General features: G+C 47.7%; 2 long non-coding RNA genes across 2 annotated transcripts in view; one reads left to right on the plus strand and one right to left on the minus strand.

Moving 5' to 3' along the window:
* Window positions 1–20,857, plus strand: part of LOC140425615 (uncharacterized) — a 42,296-nt gene that overhangs the window by 6,962 nt on the left and 14,477 nt on the right. The gene's annotated exons all lie outside the window — the stretch shown is intronic.
* The window catches only part of LOC140425616 (uncharacterized), a 33,852-nt gene continuing 13,223 nt past the window's right edge, over window positions 229–20,857 (minus strand). Inside the window, exons 2-3 of the long non-coding RNA XR_011947908.1 lie at window positions 12,080–12,179; window positions 229–324 (exon numbers count right to left, since the gene is read on the minus strand). This is a non-coding gene — a long non-coding RNA (uncharacterized lncRNA). The remainder of the gene's footprint in view (window positions 325–12,079; window positions 12,180–20,857) is intronic.

Below are 20,857 nucleotides of genomic sequence, written 5' to 3' on the forward strand. Positions count from 1 at the left end.
CCCTGCCCCCCCCTCCCCCATTGATCGCTCCACCCTCACCAATTCCTAATTGCAGATTTCCCCACGTTCCCCCCCCCCCCCCCCCCCCCACCTCGCCCCGCCATGATCTCTTCATCCTGTCCAATTCTTGGTTGCATCCTCCCTTATCCATTCCCAGAGTTCTGCCTAAATACCCACTATTCCAATATTGTGACACAATGTGATAAAGCTGCAGTGGTTTACCTTTAGTACTCTGGGTAGAGGGCAAGCGATCCACCAAATCTCACTGCATTCCAATGTTGTGATACACTGAGGTGAGGTCCCTCTGGTTTATTCTTTCAGACACTGGGGAGAGAACAAGAGAGCCACCAGATCTACTTGTCAAATCTCATTTGTCAATTTAACATTTGTGACAATCCCCTTCTTTAAAAAAGCCTTCGAATAAGTTTGTGATCAGACTATTTTTTGTTAAATCATGTATAAATTTTGTTAACATTTTGGCAAAGTTGGCAGCTATGGAATTACAAATGTCATACTTCTTTTAAACATGAACTATTTCTATGTCTACCCCATTCAACCACAACTTTTAAATTAAGGGGCTTGGAAACTATTCCACTGGGTTGATCATGAATGTCAGAATTAACATTCCTTCTGTGGTAGCAGTTCTGCCCCCCCCCCCCCAACATGGGATCAGAATTTCTTTTTAGAAAGTTAGTGTACTCAATTCATTTTTTCCAATTAAGGGGCAATTTAGCGTGGCCAATCCACCTACCCTGAACATCTTTGGGTTGTGGGGCAAAACCCACACAAACACGGGGAGAATGTGCAAACTCCACACGGACAGTGACCCGGGGCCGGGATCGAACCTGGGACCTCGGTGCCATGAGGCAGCAATGCTAACCACTGCACCACCGTGTTTTGGGATCAAAATTTTAATAAGCAGTTCACATCAAAGAGCTGCACTTACATCACACAATAACGTAAAACACTGTAGAATATATTCAGTGAGAACGCGGTCCCAGCCAAAGGACTTGCTTGTGGCAAGCACAGATTCGTAACAGGGTTCTAACACTATAGACCCAATTCTCCAAACCACACTAACCAAAAGCAAGACCATACTTTGGAAGTACAGCCATGGCAGAAATGCCTGGTGTGCTTGGATATTGTGGTGTAATTTCCAATTCATAGTTTTCCTGTTTCATGGGGATGAGTTTGGATTGCATTCTTTTGATTGAAACTGTTACCTTTCCTTTTAAAAGTAGTTCAAGGAGAAATATTTAGTGTTAAACATTCTGAATTCGTTACCTGCAATGATCTAATTTCCACCCAAAATACCAGCTGTAATGATACGGAAACCAATATTTTTGCTGATTAACCTCATTCTTTGCCTGATAATGTTTAATGCGTAAAGTGCTTTATGGGTTCCACTAAGATCGAGATCAATATCCAATGCATGTTGACCAGATGACTAAGATTTGGCACAGTCACGAGTGAGCTGATCTAATAAAGTATTCAACATAAATTATATCCCATTCATGATACTTCTCCTACACCTGAGTTTAATTAAAATAATATATATTATATATATTTAAATGTCTTTTAAGTACTTTTTATTCATTATGTAACTTTGACTGGCAGTTTTCAATTGTATATTTAAATAATTGAAAAGTTAATTCCCTCTATCCAGTGGCTTAACTTCCCCCATTCCCGAGGCCATTTGGAGTGATAGATGCTAGGAGTGATACATGCTGTAACATGAGTCTCATAGAAAACAGCATTAGGATATAAAAATGTTACAGTTGTCTGTCCATGCTGTCCATACACCAAGTGATAGCACCAGTGAGATACCAGAATTCAAAACAAAATCTCTGGAGGAATGGCTGAATGTAAAAATTGTATCAAATTGTTCCTTTGAAAACGGAATCAAAACGTTCAGTAAGGCGGATGAATTAGGAACATGAGTAGGCCACTCGGCCCTGTGAGCCTGCTCTGCCATTCAGTGAGGTCATGAGTGGTCTGATTGTCTCAGTCAAAGAGACAGAGAGTAATGTGGACTAGGTTTGCTGATGATACAAAGCAAGGTGCAAAAGTAAATTGTGAGAACAGTTCAGAGAAGCTGAAGAATTGTGGGCAGCACGGTAGCATGGTGGATAGCACAATTGCTTCACAGCTCCAGGGTCCCAGGTTCGATTCCAGCTTGGGTCACTGTCTGTGCGGAGTCTGCACATCCTCCCCGTGTGTGTGTGGGTTTCCTCCGGGTGCTCCGGTTTCCTCCCACAGTCCAAATATGTGCAGGTTAGGTGGATTGGCCGTGATAAACTGTGGCTTAGTGTCCAAAATTGCCCTTAGAGTTGGGTGGGGTTACTGGGTTATGGGGATAGGGTGGAGGTGTGGGCTTGGGTAGGGTGCTCTTTCCAAGAGCCGGTGCAGACACGATGGGCCGAATGGCCTCCTTCTGCACTGTAAATCCTATGATAAATTCTATAATTTTATGAAGCTGCAAAGAGATATCGAGAGGCTAAGTGAGTGGGAAACAAGATGGCAGATGAAGATTAATGTGGGGCATTGTGAGGTTGTTCACTGGTGGTAAGAATAGAAAAGCAAAATAATTTTTTATAAATTTAGAGTACCAATTCATTTTTTCCACTTAAGGGGCAATTTAGCGCTGTCAATCCACCTACCCTGCACATCTTTGGGTTATGGGGGTGAAACCCACACAAACACGGACAGTGACCCAGAGCCGGGATCGAATCTGGGACTTCGGCCCCGTGAGGCAGCAATGCTAACCACTGCACCACCGTGTTGCTCTCGAAAAGCAAAATACTTTTGAAAAGGTGCAAAACTTGTAAATGTTGATATTCACAGTGACTTGGGTGTGCTTGTTAAAATAACTGAAAGTTAGCATGTAAGTACAATAAGCAGTTGGGAAGGCAAATGGCATGTTGCCCTTTATTGCAAGGGGATTGGAGTACAGGAATTGTAGAAGGTTTTGGGGGGATACCGTACATAGAGTGGTGTATGCAGTTTTGGTATCCACATTTAAGGAGGAATATACTTGCGTTGGAGGCAGTTCAGTGAAGGTTCACTAGACTGGTCCTTTGCATGTCATATGAGATGCTGAACAAAATTGGGTCTATATTCTCTGGAGTTTATGAGAGTGTATCTCATTAAAACAAACAAGATTCTGGAGGGATAAACACAGAGGTTGCTCCTGCTCTCTGGGGAATCTAGAACAGACTCAGCATAAAGGGGTTGATCAATTAGGATTGAGATTAGGAGAAATCTCTTCACACAAAGGGTCGGGAATCTTTGGAGATATCTACCCCAAAGGACTATAGATTCTCCATTGTTGACTATATTTATTTAGTAGTCACAGAGGAGTTCGGAAAGTAGAGTCAAACAAATGGTTTGTTACCAAAAGTAAAGTATGTACATGTAACAGTCTCAGCCCCAGCCGGGACTACTCTGCAGCTCGACTCCCACCTGGGCCAGCTTTTAATGTCCTGCGTTAACTATCCCGCTGAGGGGAGATTAATCAAGTCAACCCCGTGGGTCTCATGGGGATTAGAACACCCCTTTCCCCGAAGTCTGTAAGTCCCTTTGAAGAAGGTCAAGCTGGAGGACGCCTGCTCCTCTTCTGCCGCGGCTGTACTTCCAATGGCTGTGGTGCTGGGTCGGGGGGTGTATAGCCTGTCGGAGAACATTGTTTCCTCGATGACTGGGGGGGGGGGGGGGGGGGTGTCCCACTACTGGCAAACGATCCCTGGCCAGATTGCCGTCTGAAACTTCGAATGCCTGGGTCTCCATTTCCGAGTTTACCATCTCTCGCACCTCGGTGTTGGAGTCCCCAGGGGGTGACGCCCCCCAGGCCTCTTTGTGTCGGGGTCAACATGGCTAAGAGATGGTTCCTCTGGTGGGCCATGGCCTAACACTAGTCCCCTGCCCCTGAGGTGGGCAAGGTGCACTGTCCATTCTCTCTTCTGCACCTGGTACGAAACCGGTCCAGTCAAACCACTGTCCCTGGAATCCCATTGGGCCACTGTCCCCGAAGTTTCAAATGTAAGCTGCATCCCCTGGTCTGAAATTCCTGGTCCACTTCTGCCTGCCTTGGTTTTGCCTCTGCAGGTCCTGACCCTGTCGTACCTTCCCGCCAAATCGGGGAACGTGAGGCTGAGGCGGGAGCTGAGCCTCCGGCCCATCAACATTTCTGCCAGTGCGGCATGCTGCATGGTTCAATAGCTGCACAGAAACCTTGCCAGTCACATCTCCATGGACCCCATGGTCTGTTTCTTCAGATCCTTCGGCACCGCTCGCCCTGCCAGCCCATTCGAGGCTGTGCGGATGTGCCACGCCCCGTTGGTCTTCATAAACTGTTCAAACTCTTCGCTAGTGAAAGAGGTGCCATTGTCTGTGACCAGCACCTCCAGAATGCCATAGGTGATGAAGAACAGTGATTGCTTCTCGACCGTGGCCTTTGACGTGGTGGACGACATCCAATGGACATCCAGCCACGTGGAGTGGGCGTCAACAATGAGTAAAAACATTGATCCTTGGAAAGGTCCAGTGAAATTTGCTTTGTTTGGCCCCTTGTTCCGCACTGTAACCAATCACTGTCGATGTACCATTTGTCAATGTGCTCTGTCGATTATTCTTTTTTTGTCTACTATGTACGTACTGTGTACGTTCCCTTGCCGCAAAAAAATACTTTTCACTGTACAGGTACAAGTGACAATAAATCAAATCAAAATCAGAAATCAGCGTGTAGTCGCACCCAAAGCCGGCCAGTGCATTGCCATAGATGCAGGGGGGCGCAGGCGGGTTCCTGCTGTTCCTGGCATGTGGTGCACTGTTGGGCCAGTCATTTGATTGCACAATCCAGGCCTGGATCCCCCACATAGCTGCGGGCTAGCATCTTCATTTCAGACACCCCTGGGTGTCCGTTGTGCAGATCCAGAAGGATGTGTCTCTGTCCTAGCGTGGGACCACAAGTGAGCCCCCACAGAAAGATGCCGTCTTCCACACTGAGCTCCTGCATTTTAGCTTCTAAGGCCCGTAATTCTTCAGGCAGTTTTCCTTGTTGGCCCCCTTGGAAGATGATGTGGCATACTTTTGAAAATACAGAGTCTTTTTGCGTCCAGTCATGTATCTGGGTCGTGGTGACAGGCAAGGTATCAATAAAGTTAAGTGTCAAAACGACTTTGTTGACTCCCAGTGGAGACGGGAGGTGGGGGGTTGCGTGTCGGCAGCAGGAGCCTGCTTAACACGTCCGCGTTCGCAATTTGAATGACTGGGTGATGCTCGAAGGTGTACACATACGCTGCTAGCAAAAGAGCCCATCGTTGAATCCTGGTGGACGTTATTGCCGGTATCGCCTTCTCCTCATTAAGAAGTCCTAGCAATGGCTTGTGGTCCATCACAATGGTCAATCGACACCCATACATGGACTGGTGAAATTTCTTCATCACGAATAGGACAGCCAACCCTTCCTTTTCTTTTTTAAAAAAATATATTTTATTCAAATTTTTTGGCCAAACATAACAATACAAAACAAAGATTTTCTTTTTTAACAACCATAAAGCAAAATAAATAACAGTGGCCAGTTTTTAACAAATAAATAAATAATATATAAACAAAGAAAACTAAATGGCAACTGCCTTATCAAAAATAGTTACTCTCCAAAAGTACAATCCAACAGTCCAATATACATTACCTAATACAAATACCTATACATATACAGAGACATCCCTGAGGGCCCGCCCGGGTCTCCCCCCCCCCCCCCCCCCCCCCCCCCCGGGTTGCTGCTGTTGCCTTCCCATTCCCTCTATCGTTCTGTGAGGTAGTCAATGAACGGTTGCCACCGCCTGGTGAACCCTTGAGCCGAACCCCTTAATGCAAACTTTATCCGTTCTAGCTTTATAAACCCTACCATGTCATTTATCCAGGTCTCCACGCCCGGGGGTTTGGCTTCCTTCCACATAAGCAATATCCTTCGCCGGGCTACTAGGGACGCAAAGGCCAAGACATCAGCCTCTTTCGCCTCCTGCACTCCCAGCTCTTCTGCAACCCCGAATATAGCTAACCCCCAGCTTGGCTCGACCCGGACCCCCACCACCTTCGAAAGCACCTTCGCCACCCCCACCCAGAACCCCTGTAGTGCCGGACATGACCAGAACATGTGGGTGTGGTTCGCTGGGCTTCTCGAGCATCTCCCACACCTATCCTCTACCCCGAAAAATTTACTGAGCCGTGTTCCTGTCATATGCGCCCTGTGTAGAACCTTGAATTGTATCAAGCTTAGCCTGGCACACGAGGACGGCGAGTTTACCCTACGTAGGGCATCAGCCCACAGCCCCTCCTCAATCTCTTCCCCCAGCTCTTCTTCCCATTTCCCTTTCAGTTCATCTATCATGATCTCCCCCTCGTCCCTCATTTCCCTGTATATATCCGACACCCTACCATCCCCCACCCATGTCTCTGAGATCACTCTATCCTGCACCTCCTGCGTCGGGAGCTGCAGGAATTCCCTCACCTGTTGCCTCGCAAAAGCCCTCAGTTGCATGTACCGAAATGCATTCCCTTGGGGCAACCCATATTTTTCCGTCAGCGCTCCCAGACTCGCAAACGTCCCATCTACGAACAGATCTCTCAGTTGTACTACCCCAGCTCTTTGCCATGTTCCAAATCCCCCATCCATTCTCCCCGGAACAAACCTATGGTTATTTCTTATCGGGGACCGCACCGAGGCTCCCGTCCTTCCCCTATGCCGTCTCCACTGCCCCCAAATTTTTAGTGTTGCCACCACCACTGGGCTTGTGGTGTATTTCTTCGGGGAGAACGGCAACGTCGCCAGTGCTTGTAGGCTGGTCCCCTTGCAGGACGCCATCTCCAATCTCTTCCACGCTGCTCCCTCCCCTTCTCCCATCCACTTACACACCATTGAGATATTGGCGGCCCAGTAATAATCACTTAGGCTCGGTAGTGCCAGCCCCACCCTATCCCTACTACGCTGCAAGAACCCCCTCCTCACTCTCGGGGTCTTCCCGGCCCACACAAAACTCATAACACCTTTCTCAATTCTCTTGAAAAAAGCCTTCGTGACCATCACCGGGAGGCACTGAAACACAAAGAGGAATCTCGGGAGGACTACCATCTTAACCGCCTGCACCCTACCTGCCAGTGACAGGGACACCATGTCCCATCTCTTGAAATCCTCCTCCATCTGTTCCACCAATCGTGTTAAATTAAGCCGGTGTAAGGTTCCCCAATTCCTGGCTATCTGAATCCCTAAGTTACGGAAATCTCTTGTTACCTTCCTCAGCGGTAAATCATCTATTCCCCTGCTCTGCTCCCCCGGATGCACCACAAACAACTCACTTTTCCCCATGTTCAATTTGTACCCCGAAAAGTCCCCAAACTCCCTAAGTATCCGCATTATCACTGGCATCCCCTCCACCGGGTCCACAACATACAACAACAAATCATCTGCATACAAAGATACCCGGTGTTCTTCTCCTCCCCTAAGCACTCCCCTCCACTTCCTGGAACCCCTCAGTGCTATGGCCAGGGGCTCAATCGCCAATGCAAACAGTAACGGAGACAGAGGACACCCCTGCCTCGTCCCTCTGTGAAGGCGGAAGTAATCAGACCTCTGTCTATTCGTGACCACACTCGCCACCGGGGCCCTATACAGCAGCTGTACCCATCCGATATGCCCTTCTCCAAAGCCAAATCTCCTCAGCACCTCCTACAGATAATCCCACTCCACTCTGTCGAATGCTTTCTCGGCATCCATCGCCACCACTATCTCCGCCTCCCCCTCTGGCGGGGGCATCACCATTACCCCTAGCAACCTCCGTATGTTCGTGTTCAGCTGTCTCCCCTTCACGAACCCGGTTTGGTCCTCATGGACCACCCCCGGGACACAGTCCTCTATCCTCGTCGCCAACACCTTGGCCAGAATCTTAGCATCTACGTTTAAAAGGGAAATGGGCCTGTAGGACCTGCATTGCAGCGGGTATTTTTCCTTCTTTAAAAGGAGCGATATCATTACCTCTGACATAGTCGGGGGCAGCTGCCCCCTTTCCCTAGCCTCATTAAAGGTTCTCGTCAAAAGCGGGGCCAGCAAGTCCATATACTTCCTATAAAATTCCACCGGGAATCCGTCTGGTCCCAGGGCCTTCCCCGCCTGCATGCTCCCAATCCCTTTCACTACCTCCTCCATCTCAATCTGTGCTCCCAGTCCCGCCGTCTCCTGCTCCTCCACCTTAGGGAATTCCAGCTGATCCAAGAAACACATCATTATCTCCTTCCCTTCCGGGGGCTGAGCCTTATATAACCTTTCATAGAATGCCTTGAACACCTCATTCACTCTCTCCGCTCCCCGTTCCATCTCTCCCTCCTCATCTCTCACCCCACCTATCTCCCTCGCTGCTCCCCTCTTCCTCAGTTGGTGGGCCAGTAACCGGCTCGCCTTCTCTCCATATTCGTACTGTACACCCTGTGCCCTCCTCCATTGTGCCTCTGCATTACCCGTGGTCAACAGGTCAAATTCTACGTGTAGCCTTTGTCTTTCCCTGTACAGTCCCTCCTCCGGTGCCTCCGCATATTGCCTGTCCACCCTCAAAAGTTCTTTCAGCAACCGCTCCCTTTCCCTACCCTCCTGCTTTCCTTTATGTGCCCTGATGGATATCAGTTCCCCTCTAACCACTGCCTTCAACGCCTCCCAGACCACTCCCACCTGAACCTCCCCATTGTCATTAAGCTCCAAGTACCTTTCAATACACCCCCTCACCCTTAAACATACCCCCTCATCCGCCAATAATCCCATATCCATTCTCCAGAGTGGGTGCTGTTCCTTTTCCTCTCCTACCTCCAGGTCCACCCAATGTGGAGCGTGGTCCGAGATAGCTATGGCCGTATATTCCGTCCGTGTCACCTTCGGCATCAGTGCCCTTCCCAAAACAAAAAAGTCTATCCGTGAGTATACTTTGTGGACATAGGAGAAAAACGAGAATTCCTTACTCCTAGGCCTGCTAAATCTCCAGGGGTCTACTCCTCCCATCTGCTCCATGAAGTCCTTCAGCACCCTAGCCGCTGCCGGCCTCCTCCCGGTCCTGGACCTCGATCTGTCCAGCCCTGGGTCCAGCACCGTATTAAAGTCTCCCCCCATTACCAACTTTCCCGCCTCCAGGTCCAGTATACGTCCCAACATGCGCCTCATAAAATTTGCATCATCCCAGTTCGGGGCATATACGTTCACTAGAACCACCGCCTCCCCTTGCAATCTGCCACTCACCATCACGTATCTACCCCCACTATCCGCCACTATGGTCTTTGCCTCAAACAGTACCCGTTTCCCCACTAAAATAGCCACTCCCCTGTTCTTCGCATCTAAGCCCGAATGAAACACCTGCCCCACCCATCCTTTACGTAGTCTGACCTGGTCTGTCAGTTTCAAATGCGTCTCCTGCAACATAACCACATATGCCTTTAATTTCTTTAGGTGTGCGAGTACCCGTGCCCTTTTAATCGGCCCGTTCAGCCCTCTCACATTCCACGTGATCAGCCGGGTTGGGGGGCTCTTTACCCCCCCCCCCCCCGCTTGTCGACTAGCCATCCCCTTTTTTAATCCAGCTCCTCACCCGGTTCCCACGTACCCGTATATCCCCCCGACGGCGCCCTCCCGCCTCGACCACCCCACCCCGTACCAGCTCCCCCTTCTCCCCAGCAGCAGCAACCCAGTTAACCCCCCCCCCTCCGCTAGATCCCTTTCTAGCGTAGTTGCACCCCCCATGTTGCTCCCAGAAGTCAGCAAACTCTAGCTGACCTCGGCTTCCCCCCTTGACCTCGGCCCCCACTGTGCGAGGCCCCCTCCTTCCTGCGTCCCTGTTCCCGCCATAATTACCATAGCGCGGGAACAAAGCCCGCGTTTCCCATTTGGCCCCGCCCCTAATGACCGGCGCCCACAGTTCCTCATCCTCCCTCCTCCCCTCCCCCACAACATGGGGAAGAGAGAAAAGTTACAGGGCCGCAGGATTAACAGCTTGAAAAATCATCCCCTCCCCCTTTTTCCCCCCCTCACCCCACATAATCACCCCACCACTTTGTCCCAAACATTCTTTTTCTTGCCCGCCTATTCCAGCTTCTCGTCCACAATAAATGTCCACGCCTCGTCTGCCGTCTCAAAGTAGTGGTGTTTCCCTTGGTGTGTGACCCACAATCTTGCCGGCTGCAACATTCCGAATTTGACCTTCCTTTTGTGAAGCACCGCCTTAGCCCGATTAAAACTTGCCCTCCTTCTCGCCACCTCCGCACTCCAATCTTGGTATACGCGGATCACCGCGTTCTCCCACCTACAGCTCCGAGTTTTCTTCGCCCATCTGAGGACCATCTCTCTGTCATTATAGCGGAGAAACCTCACCACTATAGCTCGAGGTATTTCTCCAGCACTCGGTCTTCGCGCCATAACTCGATAAGCTCCCTCCACCTCCAAAGGGCCCATCGGGGCCTCCGATCCCATTAACGAGTGAAGCATCGTGCTCACATATGCCCCGACGTCCGCCCCTTCTGCGCCTTTGGGAAGACCCAGAATCCTTAAATTCTTCCTCCTTGAGTTATTCTCCAGCACCTCCAGCCTTTCCACACACCTTTTGTGTTGTGCCTCGTGCATCTCTGTCTTCACCACCAGGCCCTGTATTTCGTCTTCATTTTCAGCGGCCTTTGCCTTCACGACCCGAAGCTCCTGCTCCTGGGTCTTTTGCTCCTCCTTTAGCCCTTCAATCGCCTGTAATATCGGGGCCAGCAGCTCCTTCTTCATCTCCTTTTTCAGTTCTTCCACACAGCGCCGCAGGAACTCTTGTTAGTCCGGGCCCCATACCAAACGGCCACCTTCCGACGCCATCTTGCTTTGAGCTTGCCTTCCTTGCCGCTGCTCTAGAGGATCCTCCGCAATATCCGGCCGCTTTCCTCTCCTTTTTCCATACGTGTCCGGGGGGATTCCCTTCTGGTTTACCGCACAGTGTTTTTAGCCGATAAAATTGCCGCTGGGGCTCCTATTAAGAGCCCAAAAGTCCGTTCCACTGGGAGCTGCCGAAACGTGCGACTTAGCTGGTCATCGCCGCACCCGGAAGTCCAACCCTTCCTTTTCTATCTTGACGCAAATGCTATCTGCCTACCTCTCTTCCGTCAGCCATGTGGTGGGACAATACAGCTCCGATTCTGTAAGGCGAGGTGTCGCACATCACCAAAGAGGGTTGGAGGGTCATAATGTGTCAATAATCCGGACGCCATTAGCTGCTGATTCACCCTGACAAAAGCTTCTTCTGGAGGCGCTCTTTCTGCCCATTTTTGGCGAGGATAGTTGCCAAGCCAGGAATACATTTTCTGTAACACGCTTAAAAATTGTACAAGCCGATGACACTCCAAATGGCAGTCTTGTGTATTCATAGAGGCCCCCGGATGTATTAATGGTTATGTAATGCCTGGAATCGGGGGTCCCAGACAGCTTGGGTCACTGTCTGTGCAGAGTCTGCTTGTTCTCCCCCTGCCTGCGTGGGTTTCCTCCGGGTGCTCTGGTTTCCTCCCACAAGTCACAAAAGTTGTGTTTGTTTGGTAATTTGAACATTCTGAAATCTCCCTCAGTGTATCTGAACAAGTGCTGGAATGTGGTGACTGGGAGATTTTCACATGTGACAATAAAGATTATTATTATATCATGGCATAACTAAGAGGCATGATGTAGTTAAGATCAACTGAGACCCCAAAGAGAAGAAACCAAAGCACTGGTCCCTTTGCTCCTTGATGAGTTTGGATCTTTTAAAAACGTTTGTGCACTTTGGGTGACTGCTGTCAAAGCAATATGTGCCCCTCTGATTTCCACCGTTTTAAATGAGGTCGACACCCATTGTGCTACAAGCACTAGTATCAATCCCAAATTCTCAATGACACTATTCCCAGGACTTGGTTAATGTCAAAGCCAGTCCAAACCAGTGGGCAGACATTCCGTTTTACCTGCACTTCCACTCCCTCACAGAGTTCTGTGGCTGTTCAAGTTTACAAATTAGCCTAGTGCTGTTTGAGCCAACTGCATGTTGTCACTCACCTATGATCCCACCTTTATTGCTGGAGTTTTCACTTCGCCATTAATGTTCCATGTTTTTCTGAGAAATATTCAGCAATAGGAATCACACAAGTCGAGGATGCTGTAAAAATACACACATGCCAACTGGCGTTGAAGGTTGTCAAAGTAGCGTTATCCTGACAGATTCTTGTCATTAACACAAAATGCGGCACAGTGGCACTGCTGCCTCACTACGCCAGAGACCTGGGTTCGATTCCGGCCTTGGGTCACTATCTGTGCGGACTTTGCACTTTCTCCCCGTGTCTGCGTGGGTTTCCTCCGGGTGCTCCGGTTTCCTCCCGAAGTCCAAATATGTGCAGGTTAGGTGGATTGACCATGCTAAATTACCCCTTAGTGTCCAAGGATGTGTAGGTTAGGTGGGGTTATGGGATTACGGGAATAGGGCGGGGGAGTGAGCTTAGGCTCTTTCAGAGGGTCGGTGCAGACTCGATGGGCCTTCTGCATTGTAGGCATTCTATTCTATGTTTATAAAGTCCTTGTGTAATTTTAAAATGTAATAACCTTATGAGTAAATGTAAAGTTGCCAAAGTCCCAGATGACCATAGGCTGCTTTCCCCTTTGGCGGGGGGGGGGGGGGGGGGAGAGAAAATGAATGAATTGGTTTAACCTGAGGATCACCTCACCTCGGGGCCTTTATGAATAACCTGCGCTGGTACGGGAATTGAACATGCGCTGCTGGTCTCGTTCTGCATCACAAACCAGCAGAAGTTTGTGATAGACAAACTGTATCTATACAGTTAGTCTGTATAGAACTACAGACTATACAGTAGTCTGTATAGAAGCAAACTGTAAACAGTATATGAAAGCACAATTCAAACTTTTTAACATAATACAGTTAAAATTTCTAGAATTCAACATCAGGGCCACCTTTTGTGATATATTTTTCAATCCGACTTTCTAACTTTTTTTTCTTCTCTTGCCATTTTCAATCGGTTTCAGCATCGCTAGTGCAAGACAAAAATGTTATGAACTATGCCTTTGTATGCTACCTACAATTTGCCTCTACCATATGTCCACCCAAAGTTATTAAAGTTTAAAGTTTCACAAGGTCTACGGACAAAGTGCCGGGAAGTGGGATTGGAATAGATAGGGGCCGGCGTGGACATGGTGGGCCAAACGGCCTCTTTCTGTGCCTGGAAACTCTATGACTTGAAAGCATTCTTTAGAAGCTATAGGGTAAATTCTGTATTCCCAGTATTGCGTTGTGCTAGAAAGGAGTGCGGGTTGGAGAGAGGGAGCTGCAGGCAGATCGCTGACCCAGTGCTTCCAATGAGTCCAGCTCAATGTTGGGAGCCCGGGCTGGGTGAACCTTCCAGCCTCTTTGAGGAACTTGAGTTGATATAATCCAATCGAATTCTGCTATATGCTACGTTGGCCTGTTTTCTGAGTTTACCTCATTTAGATCATAGCCCCGATTCAGAAATCAGCAGCAACGTCTGGACTAGGGCAGTTGTGTAAAAGTCACCTCCAAAGGCTTGGTTGTCGTATAATAAGAGGGCATTTGTAATCAGGTGCCAAGTAATGAAACAATAGATGGACCCATATGCAGAATTGGCGAAATGCACTTTCTCTCAAAAGCCTGTGAACCAGATCGACATGCGGTACACTCTGATTTAGGAGGTTTTTTTTTACTGTTTGCATGCAACTTTATTTGGTATCAGGGAAGAGAGGTCATCAGGCTGTGCTTGCAATTCTTGGGAGTGGGTCGCCAGTAGACATAACCAAAGTTGGCTCCATTTTTATCTGGAGAAACACAAGTGCTAAAAGTTCAGGGTTGATTCTCCATATTTCACTTAGACAAACCAGAACTTCTACCCTAATAGCAGCTGAAAGCTCACATTTCTGTAGATCTGCGGTATTACTGAGACAGGGGCGGGATTCTCTCAGCCCGGGACAGGGCCGGAGAATCCCCGCGACCGGCGCGAATCGCGACACGCCGCCGGGACGCACAGAGCGGAGAATTGGCGCCGGCATGGTTGGCGCGGCGCCAGTCGGGGGCCACTCTACGGCCCCCCCCCCCAACCGATTCTCGGCCCAGGATGGGCCAAGCGGCCGTCGTAAAAAACCCGAGTCCCACTGGCACCTTTCACACCTGCTCTCAGTCGGCAGGACCTCGGCGTTGAAGGGTCCGGGGGCAGTCTGTGGGGGGGGAGGGGGGGTCCGACGCCGGGGGGGGGTCTCCGATATGGCCTGGCCCGCGATCGGGGCCCACTGATTGGCGGGCCGGCCTCTCTGGCTGGGGGCCTCCTTTCTTCCGCACCGGACCCTGTAGCCCTGCACCACGCTGCGTCGGGGCTGGCGCGTTGAAGGGAGCCACTGTGCATGTGTGCATTGGCGCCGATGCCACTGTGGCATGCGCTGATCCCAGTTCACAATAGGATCAGCAGCTGGAGCGGCGTGAACCGCTCCAGTGCTGTGCTGGCCCCTGTAGGGGCCAGAATTGCTGATCCTGAGGCTGTGTTGACGCCGTCGAGAAACTTGCAGCTGAAACCTCCCCTCCCATATAATACAAAGGCACCTAGAGTGTGTTGAGAGAGAACAAAAAGAAGTCAAAGCACCTTTCCCCAATAATGTTGCAGAACAGACTTCTCTAAAATGTAATGGAGGCAGAAGAAGAGAGAGGCATGTATGTTGTATTATATAGGAGAAAGCCACAAAGAATTACATGCATCCCGTACCTATAATCTGGATTGCCAAACTTTGAATTCATTTAGTTCAACTGCATTATCGCTAAGAATGATGAATATGAAATTTAATCATTTCATAAGATTGTTACTGATATTACCATCCCGGACCAGACTGCAACATTTGCTCGGAACCTGGACAGAAACCCCAATATTTGATTTAATTTGCAAAGCTGTGAGGTAAGGATACTTCGTTCCAGGAGTGACTCTATGCACAAATAGGGATATAGTATATTAAACAAATTTTATTATTGACACAGTATGAAACTGACTTTAACATCATACAAGAAACAGCTTACAATTACCAGTTAAACAATGCTTAACAATAAAATGAAACACTTAACTCCTAACTGCTACCTTCCTTATCGCCAATCAAGCAAAACCCACCTCAGGTAAAAATCCACTTTTTAAAACATTTGGGAAAACACAGGAATACTTACTGTATAGAAATGTCTTGGAGAGAGAGATCCTTCAGGAAACAACCTGTATATTCTTGTCTGTGTCAAACCACTGTTTAACTTCACATCTTTTCAAAAGCTGATGTTCTGTTCGCAGCCAAATCTAAACTGACTGACTCCAAACCTGACTGCTTCAGTCCCAGCTCTTCCCATTAATTGCATCATCCATATCCTACTCAAATCATGTGGCCTGATTACTTAAGTTTAAACACATATCTTTAATTATCTACTCCCAGAAATCATAACAAAATTCCATTAGACTTGTTCTTTCACACAAAAGCATGATTTTGAAATAATGATGATCTCATTTTTACGGTGCCTTAATTACCCCACCTGTAACCACAGTGGCTGCCTGCCTTTTGAACCAGGATTTTTAAAAACATTACTGCAGCAGATATATATACATACTGAATCAGCCTTTTAACCATTACTGCACCAGATACACACATCCTACATTCATCATACTGAAACCAAAGTACCTCATTGACTTGCTGAAATGTATCCTGTAAATCGTACGTACAGCCACCACAATTTGCTCGTGGTGGATGGGGAGGTTATTGAGTCTAGTAGCAGGGGAGCTGATCAAGAAAACGGCTCTCTCAAAATAGTGTCCAACCTTGAGCATTGATTCAGCTGTACTTCCCTCAGCAACTGATGTGTATTACATCCCATTTCTGACAAACCCCGGTGATGATGTGGGGCTATGAACGCTTTGGAGGTGAGTCCCCCCTCTCCCTATCTGTTCTTCTCTTGTAGTCATGGTACTGACACTAGGTTTTAGTTCGGTTTTTGGTTATTGGTGACCTTGTTGATAATGAAGGATTTGACAACAGAAAGTCAGAAAGTTAATGTACCTTTGCAGACTTTCCCCATCTTAAAAAAGGTTATTAAAGTGCAAGTTGTTGTTTTATTGATGGCAATGATTAAACATCCTGATGCCTTAACATCCTGCTGGAGGTTTTTATGATATGTGTATATTTAGATTATAAACACAATCTTGACTAATCTGTTCAAGTATGTAAAGTTTAAATGGAGCATAAATTGGGAAAGAAAATGACAGACTGTGAACATTTCCTGAAGAGGTACATGAACCTCCTGCTGGAGAAAGGGACTTAAAAATAAGAAGTCATATTTGGCTCTAAAGAGAGCTCACTTCACGGTCAAATAAAATTAATGACAAGCATAATAATTGCTAATAAAGTGAACGTGATATTTGAAGCAACTTTCAGAAGAATTATGACAAGAACTGTAAACGGTATTCATTTAATTGCCAAACAAAACCCAATGTTTATATCAGGGCTAGTGCCTGAGTTTGGCAAAGCGAAGACTGGACAAGACCCAACTGCTAAACACCATAGAGTGATTCAGCCTTCACAATCTCCAGTTCTCTGTTGTGAAGCATTTGATATTCCATTAAATGGACAAAAATAGTATGGCCCCCAAATCATACTTAATGCATATATCTTCATAAAATAGTTTTCTTAGTAATGCACTAGGAGATTAATAATAATAATCACTTATTGTCATGAGTAGGCTTCAATGAAGTTACTGTGAAAAGCCCCTAGTCGCCACATTCCGGCGCCTGTTCGGGGAGGCCGGAACGGGAATTGAACCCGCGCTGCTGGCCTTGTTCTGTATTACAAGCCAGCTATTTAGCCCACTGCGTTAAACCAGCCTAGCTTTGATCACGTGCAGTAATGCGAACCTAAGAAGCAACTGCAAACAGCTGCTGTTAGAATATTGATTAATTGCTTGTTAAGCAATATAAATATAAGTTAGTTTGCAGAGAAGGCTGTATCGCATTGATAATAATATAGGTAAGGAAAAGATCTAAAACAAGACAGAGGCTGACTCCCAGCAGGCAGTTATTCATGGGATGCAACAAAGGTGTGATTGTTGGCTCATGGGGATAGCGCCAAGGGACGAACTTAATTTGCCAAGCTTGGCTGAAAATCCTAAACAAAGTAAATAATGTGTTCAGAATTATGCATCCAAGATAAAGCAAGGAAGAACGTTTGACCTCATAAAATCTACCACCGCACGCACATTCTACGGTAGATCAATGATGGTTATACAGGTATATTAGCTTAATTAGCTTTTTAGTTACTGGCAGTAGAAGAACTATTGCGGTTAGTGTAAGAATTAAAACTACTTTAGTTGCAGCAGATCAACAATGTTACAGTCCTCTGCATTATGACGCACATAGGAAAAGACAATGCTTACACAAATAAAGATAAAGTAAATCATTGAAATTCCATTAGGACTCCTATGTTACACATGGCTGTTGTAGAGTGAGTATATTGCATGACCTGTATACAGGAAGTTGGTGGTGTGAGAGTCCTCACCAGTTTGGTTACACCCAAGGCGTGTAAGAAGATCTTCCAGTAAAACCGTTTAAGTTGTAATCCTTTCTCACCATTCCGACACAACCCAGCAACTTTACATGATGTCAAGAGCTGGCCGGGATGGCACAAGGACTTCAGTGCATCAAACCGCTCATCTTCGATGGGAACATCGCCAACAATTGGAAAAAGTTCAAAAAGGAATGGCGCGTTCATTACCATGCCGGTTCCTCTGGTACATCAAAGAAAGTACAAGCGTTCACGCTGTTGAACCTGGTGGGCCCAGAGGCGGTCAAACAATCCAAATCCTTCATCTTCCGAGGGGAGGAAGACCAAGAGGACCTGAGATACTACTAAAAAATTTTGAACAGATATGCGCCCTGTATCACTAACCAAAAACTGGATGAATTGGTACAATCATATACCTCAACATTGAAAACTTTGGCAATAAAATGCTTTTTTGGTACTCTCACCAATGAACTTGTTAAGAGACTGTATAGTGTGTGAAATACACACAACAATGCCGTGCACAAGCAGGTGCTCCATGAAAAAAACTTCAAGTTAAAATCCGCCATTAACTTCTGCATGCTAAATGAGCTGTCCACAAGGAACATTAAGGAATGAAGGAGAGAAACTGGAGATTTCTCGTTACAGAACACAGCCTGCTCAAACTCCAGCTGCTAGCACCCACAAAAAAAAGTGAGTACCTTGTATTTAATAAGCATTGAAATAACTGTGGCAAACGGAATCACTTTGCCGAGTGTTGCAGATGAAAGCCACAGCAATCTGCCACGACCAAAAGTCATGGTGCAGCGAGCTACTCCTCCAAAGGTTCGGAACATAAACAAAGTCAATGAGCTGGAGATAAATCAAACTAACCAGAGCATCACCTAACCCGAACCTTAACCCTCCTAACCCGAACCTTAACCCTCCTAACCCCAACCCGAACCCTTAAAACATCCGACTGCAAAAGTGTCGCCTTTATTACAGGAAAAGGTGAAACATTCAAAATGTTAAACATTGCTCACAGCAATGCAAATTTAAAGTCAAAATTGACACGGGGGCAAAATGCAATGTAATGTTGAAGCCACTTCTGCGGCAAGTGTTTTGCCCTAGATTCCACCAACCAAGTATATCTTGTTGCATGTGGCAGACAAACCATGGGTTTCTCATGGAATCCCTACAGTGCAGAAGGAGGCCATTCAGCCCTTCAATTCTGTACCGACCCTCTGAAAGAGTATCCTCCATAGGCCCACTCCCCTGCCCCATCCTATAGCCCCATAACCTAACCTTTGGACACTCAAGACAATTTAGCATGGGCAATCCATCTAGCCTGCACATCTTTGGACTGTGGGAGGAAACTGGGGCACCCGGAGAAAACCCACGCAGACACGGGGAGATAGTGCAAACGCCACACAGACAGTCACCCGAGGCTGGAATTGAACCCGGGTACCTGGCACTGGGAGGCCACAGTGCTAGCCACTGTGCCACCAGGCCGCCCCTCCTGCGATGGTAGCTGCAGAAAGAAAGACGGTGCATTCAGGATCTGCATCGACCAGGTTCACCTAAATGAAGCACTTCTGACACCCCACCTTCCTGTAAAGACGGTTGAACAGCTCATCGCCAATGTGGCCAACACTAAGGCTTTCAGCATCCTGGATACAAAGTGCGGGTTTTGGCAAATCGCGCTGGATGAAGAATCTTCGAAGTTCACTACATTCATGGACAGATACAGGTTCCTCCCTTAATTGGGAAAAATAATTGGGTACTCTAAATTAAAAAAAAAAAGAATGGCAGACCAGTGGCTTTTGCACCAAGGGCTCTCCCTGACATTGAAACCTGCTATGCCCAGATCTAGAAGGTACTCCTTGCCCTAGCTTTTGCATGACAGAAATTCCATGATTTCCTCTACGGCCCCCCTGCCAATGTTGAAACTGAGCATCAGCATCTTTAGAATGCCCCTCCATGCTGCGTAACCACGCCTGCAGCGGATGATGCTCAATCTCCAACGTTACAACCTCAGAATGACCGACAAGCGCGGTAAGGAGCTGCAACTCACCTATGCCCTCTGCAGAGTTTCCTTACCCACCACTGAGCATGCAGTTCTTTTTTTAAATAAATTTAGAGTACCCAATTAATTTTTTCCAATTAAGGGGCAGTTTAGCCTGGCCAATCCACCTGCACTGCGCATCTTTGGGTTGTGGGGGTGAGGCCCACGCAGACACGGGGAGAATGTGCAAACTCCACACTGACAGTGACCCAGAGCCGGGATCGAACCTGGGACCTCGGTGCCGTGAGGTTGCAGGGCTAACCCACCGCGCCACCCTGCTGCCCCGCATGCAGTTCTTGGGGAAGACATAGACATTGTGACAATTCACGTGCTGATGTCCAGCAGAATTGAGGACCTCAAAGCTGCCCTACAGGCGGGTCACACAGGCATCATGAAAGGGTGACCCGTAACGTCAAAAGAGCTTCCCCACGAGCTCTGCAATTTTTACATCATGAAAGAGGAATTAATCGTACGAGATGGACTGATACTACGGGGCCAACGGTTCATCAATCCCAGCTCTCTGCAAAAGTACAACACCCAGCAACTCCACCAAGGACACCCGGGGGTGGAAGCAAGTATAGGGCAAAGGAAACCATGTATTGGCCCTTAATGTACAGTGACAGAGAGAGGGCAGTGTCCAGATATGCACCAGGCAATAGGCACAAGTCTCATCACATCAGAGAACGTGGTACCTCCAGCAGGTTCCAGAACTTTCATGACCACTCACCACAGCAGATATATCTGATTAAAATGGGAGACAATATCTGGTCCTTGTTGATTCATTCAACATGAAGTTGATGACTTGCTCGACATGAAGAGCACCACAGTCTTTGGAAAACTGGAGAGACACTTTGCTGCACAGGCATTCCATAAGGGCTAATAACGCCCGGCAGTTTGTCTCCGGGGAGTTAAAGGACTTTGGACACACATGGGACTGCGAACACATTAAAAGCAGTTTCATATACCCACAATCGAATGGTTTGGCGTAACGTACAGTACGTTCAGGAAAGCACATCCTCAGAAAAATGCCTCACTGACAACACAGACTTCTACGCCGCAATACTCAGTCTGCGTTCTCTACCAAGAGAGGGCCTGCCCTCAGCAGCACAGAGAATGTTCTCCAGCCACACACAAACCATGATCCGTGTCGCCAAGGCCCTGTTGCAACCCAAGGTGGAAGCGAAGGCGAGGGAAGCCCTCATGAA

Source organism: Scyliorhinus torazame, chromosome 6, assembly GCF_047496885.1.
Source record: "Scyliorhinus torazame isolate Kashiwa2021f chromosome 6, sScyTor2.1, whole genome shotgun sequence".
NCBI lineage: Eukaryota > Metazoa > Chordata > Chondrichthyes > Carcharhiniformes > Scyliorhinidae > Scyliorhinus > Scyliorhinus torazame.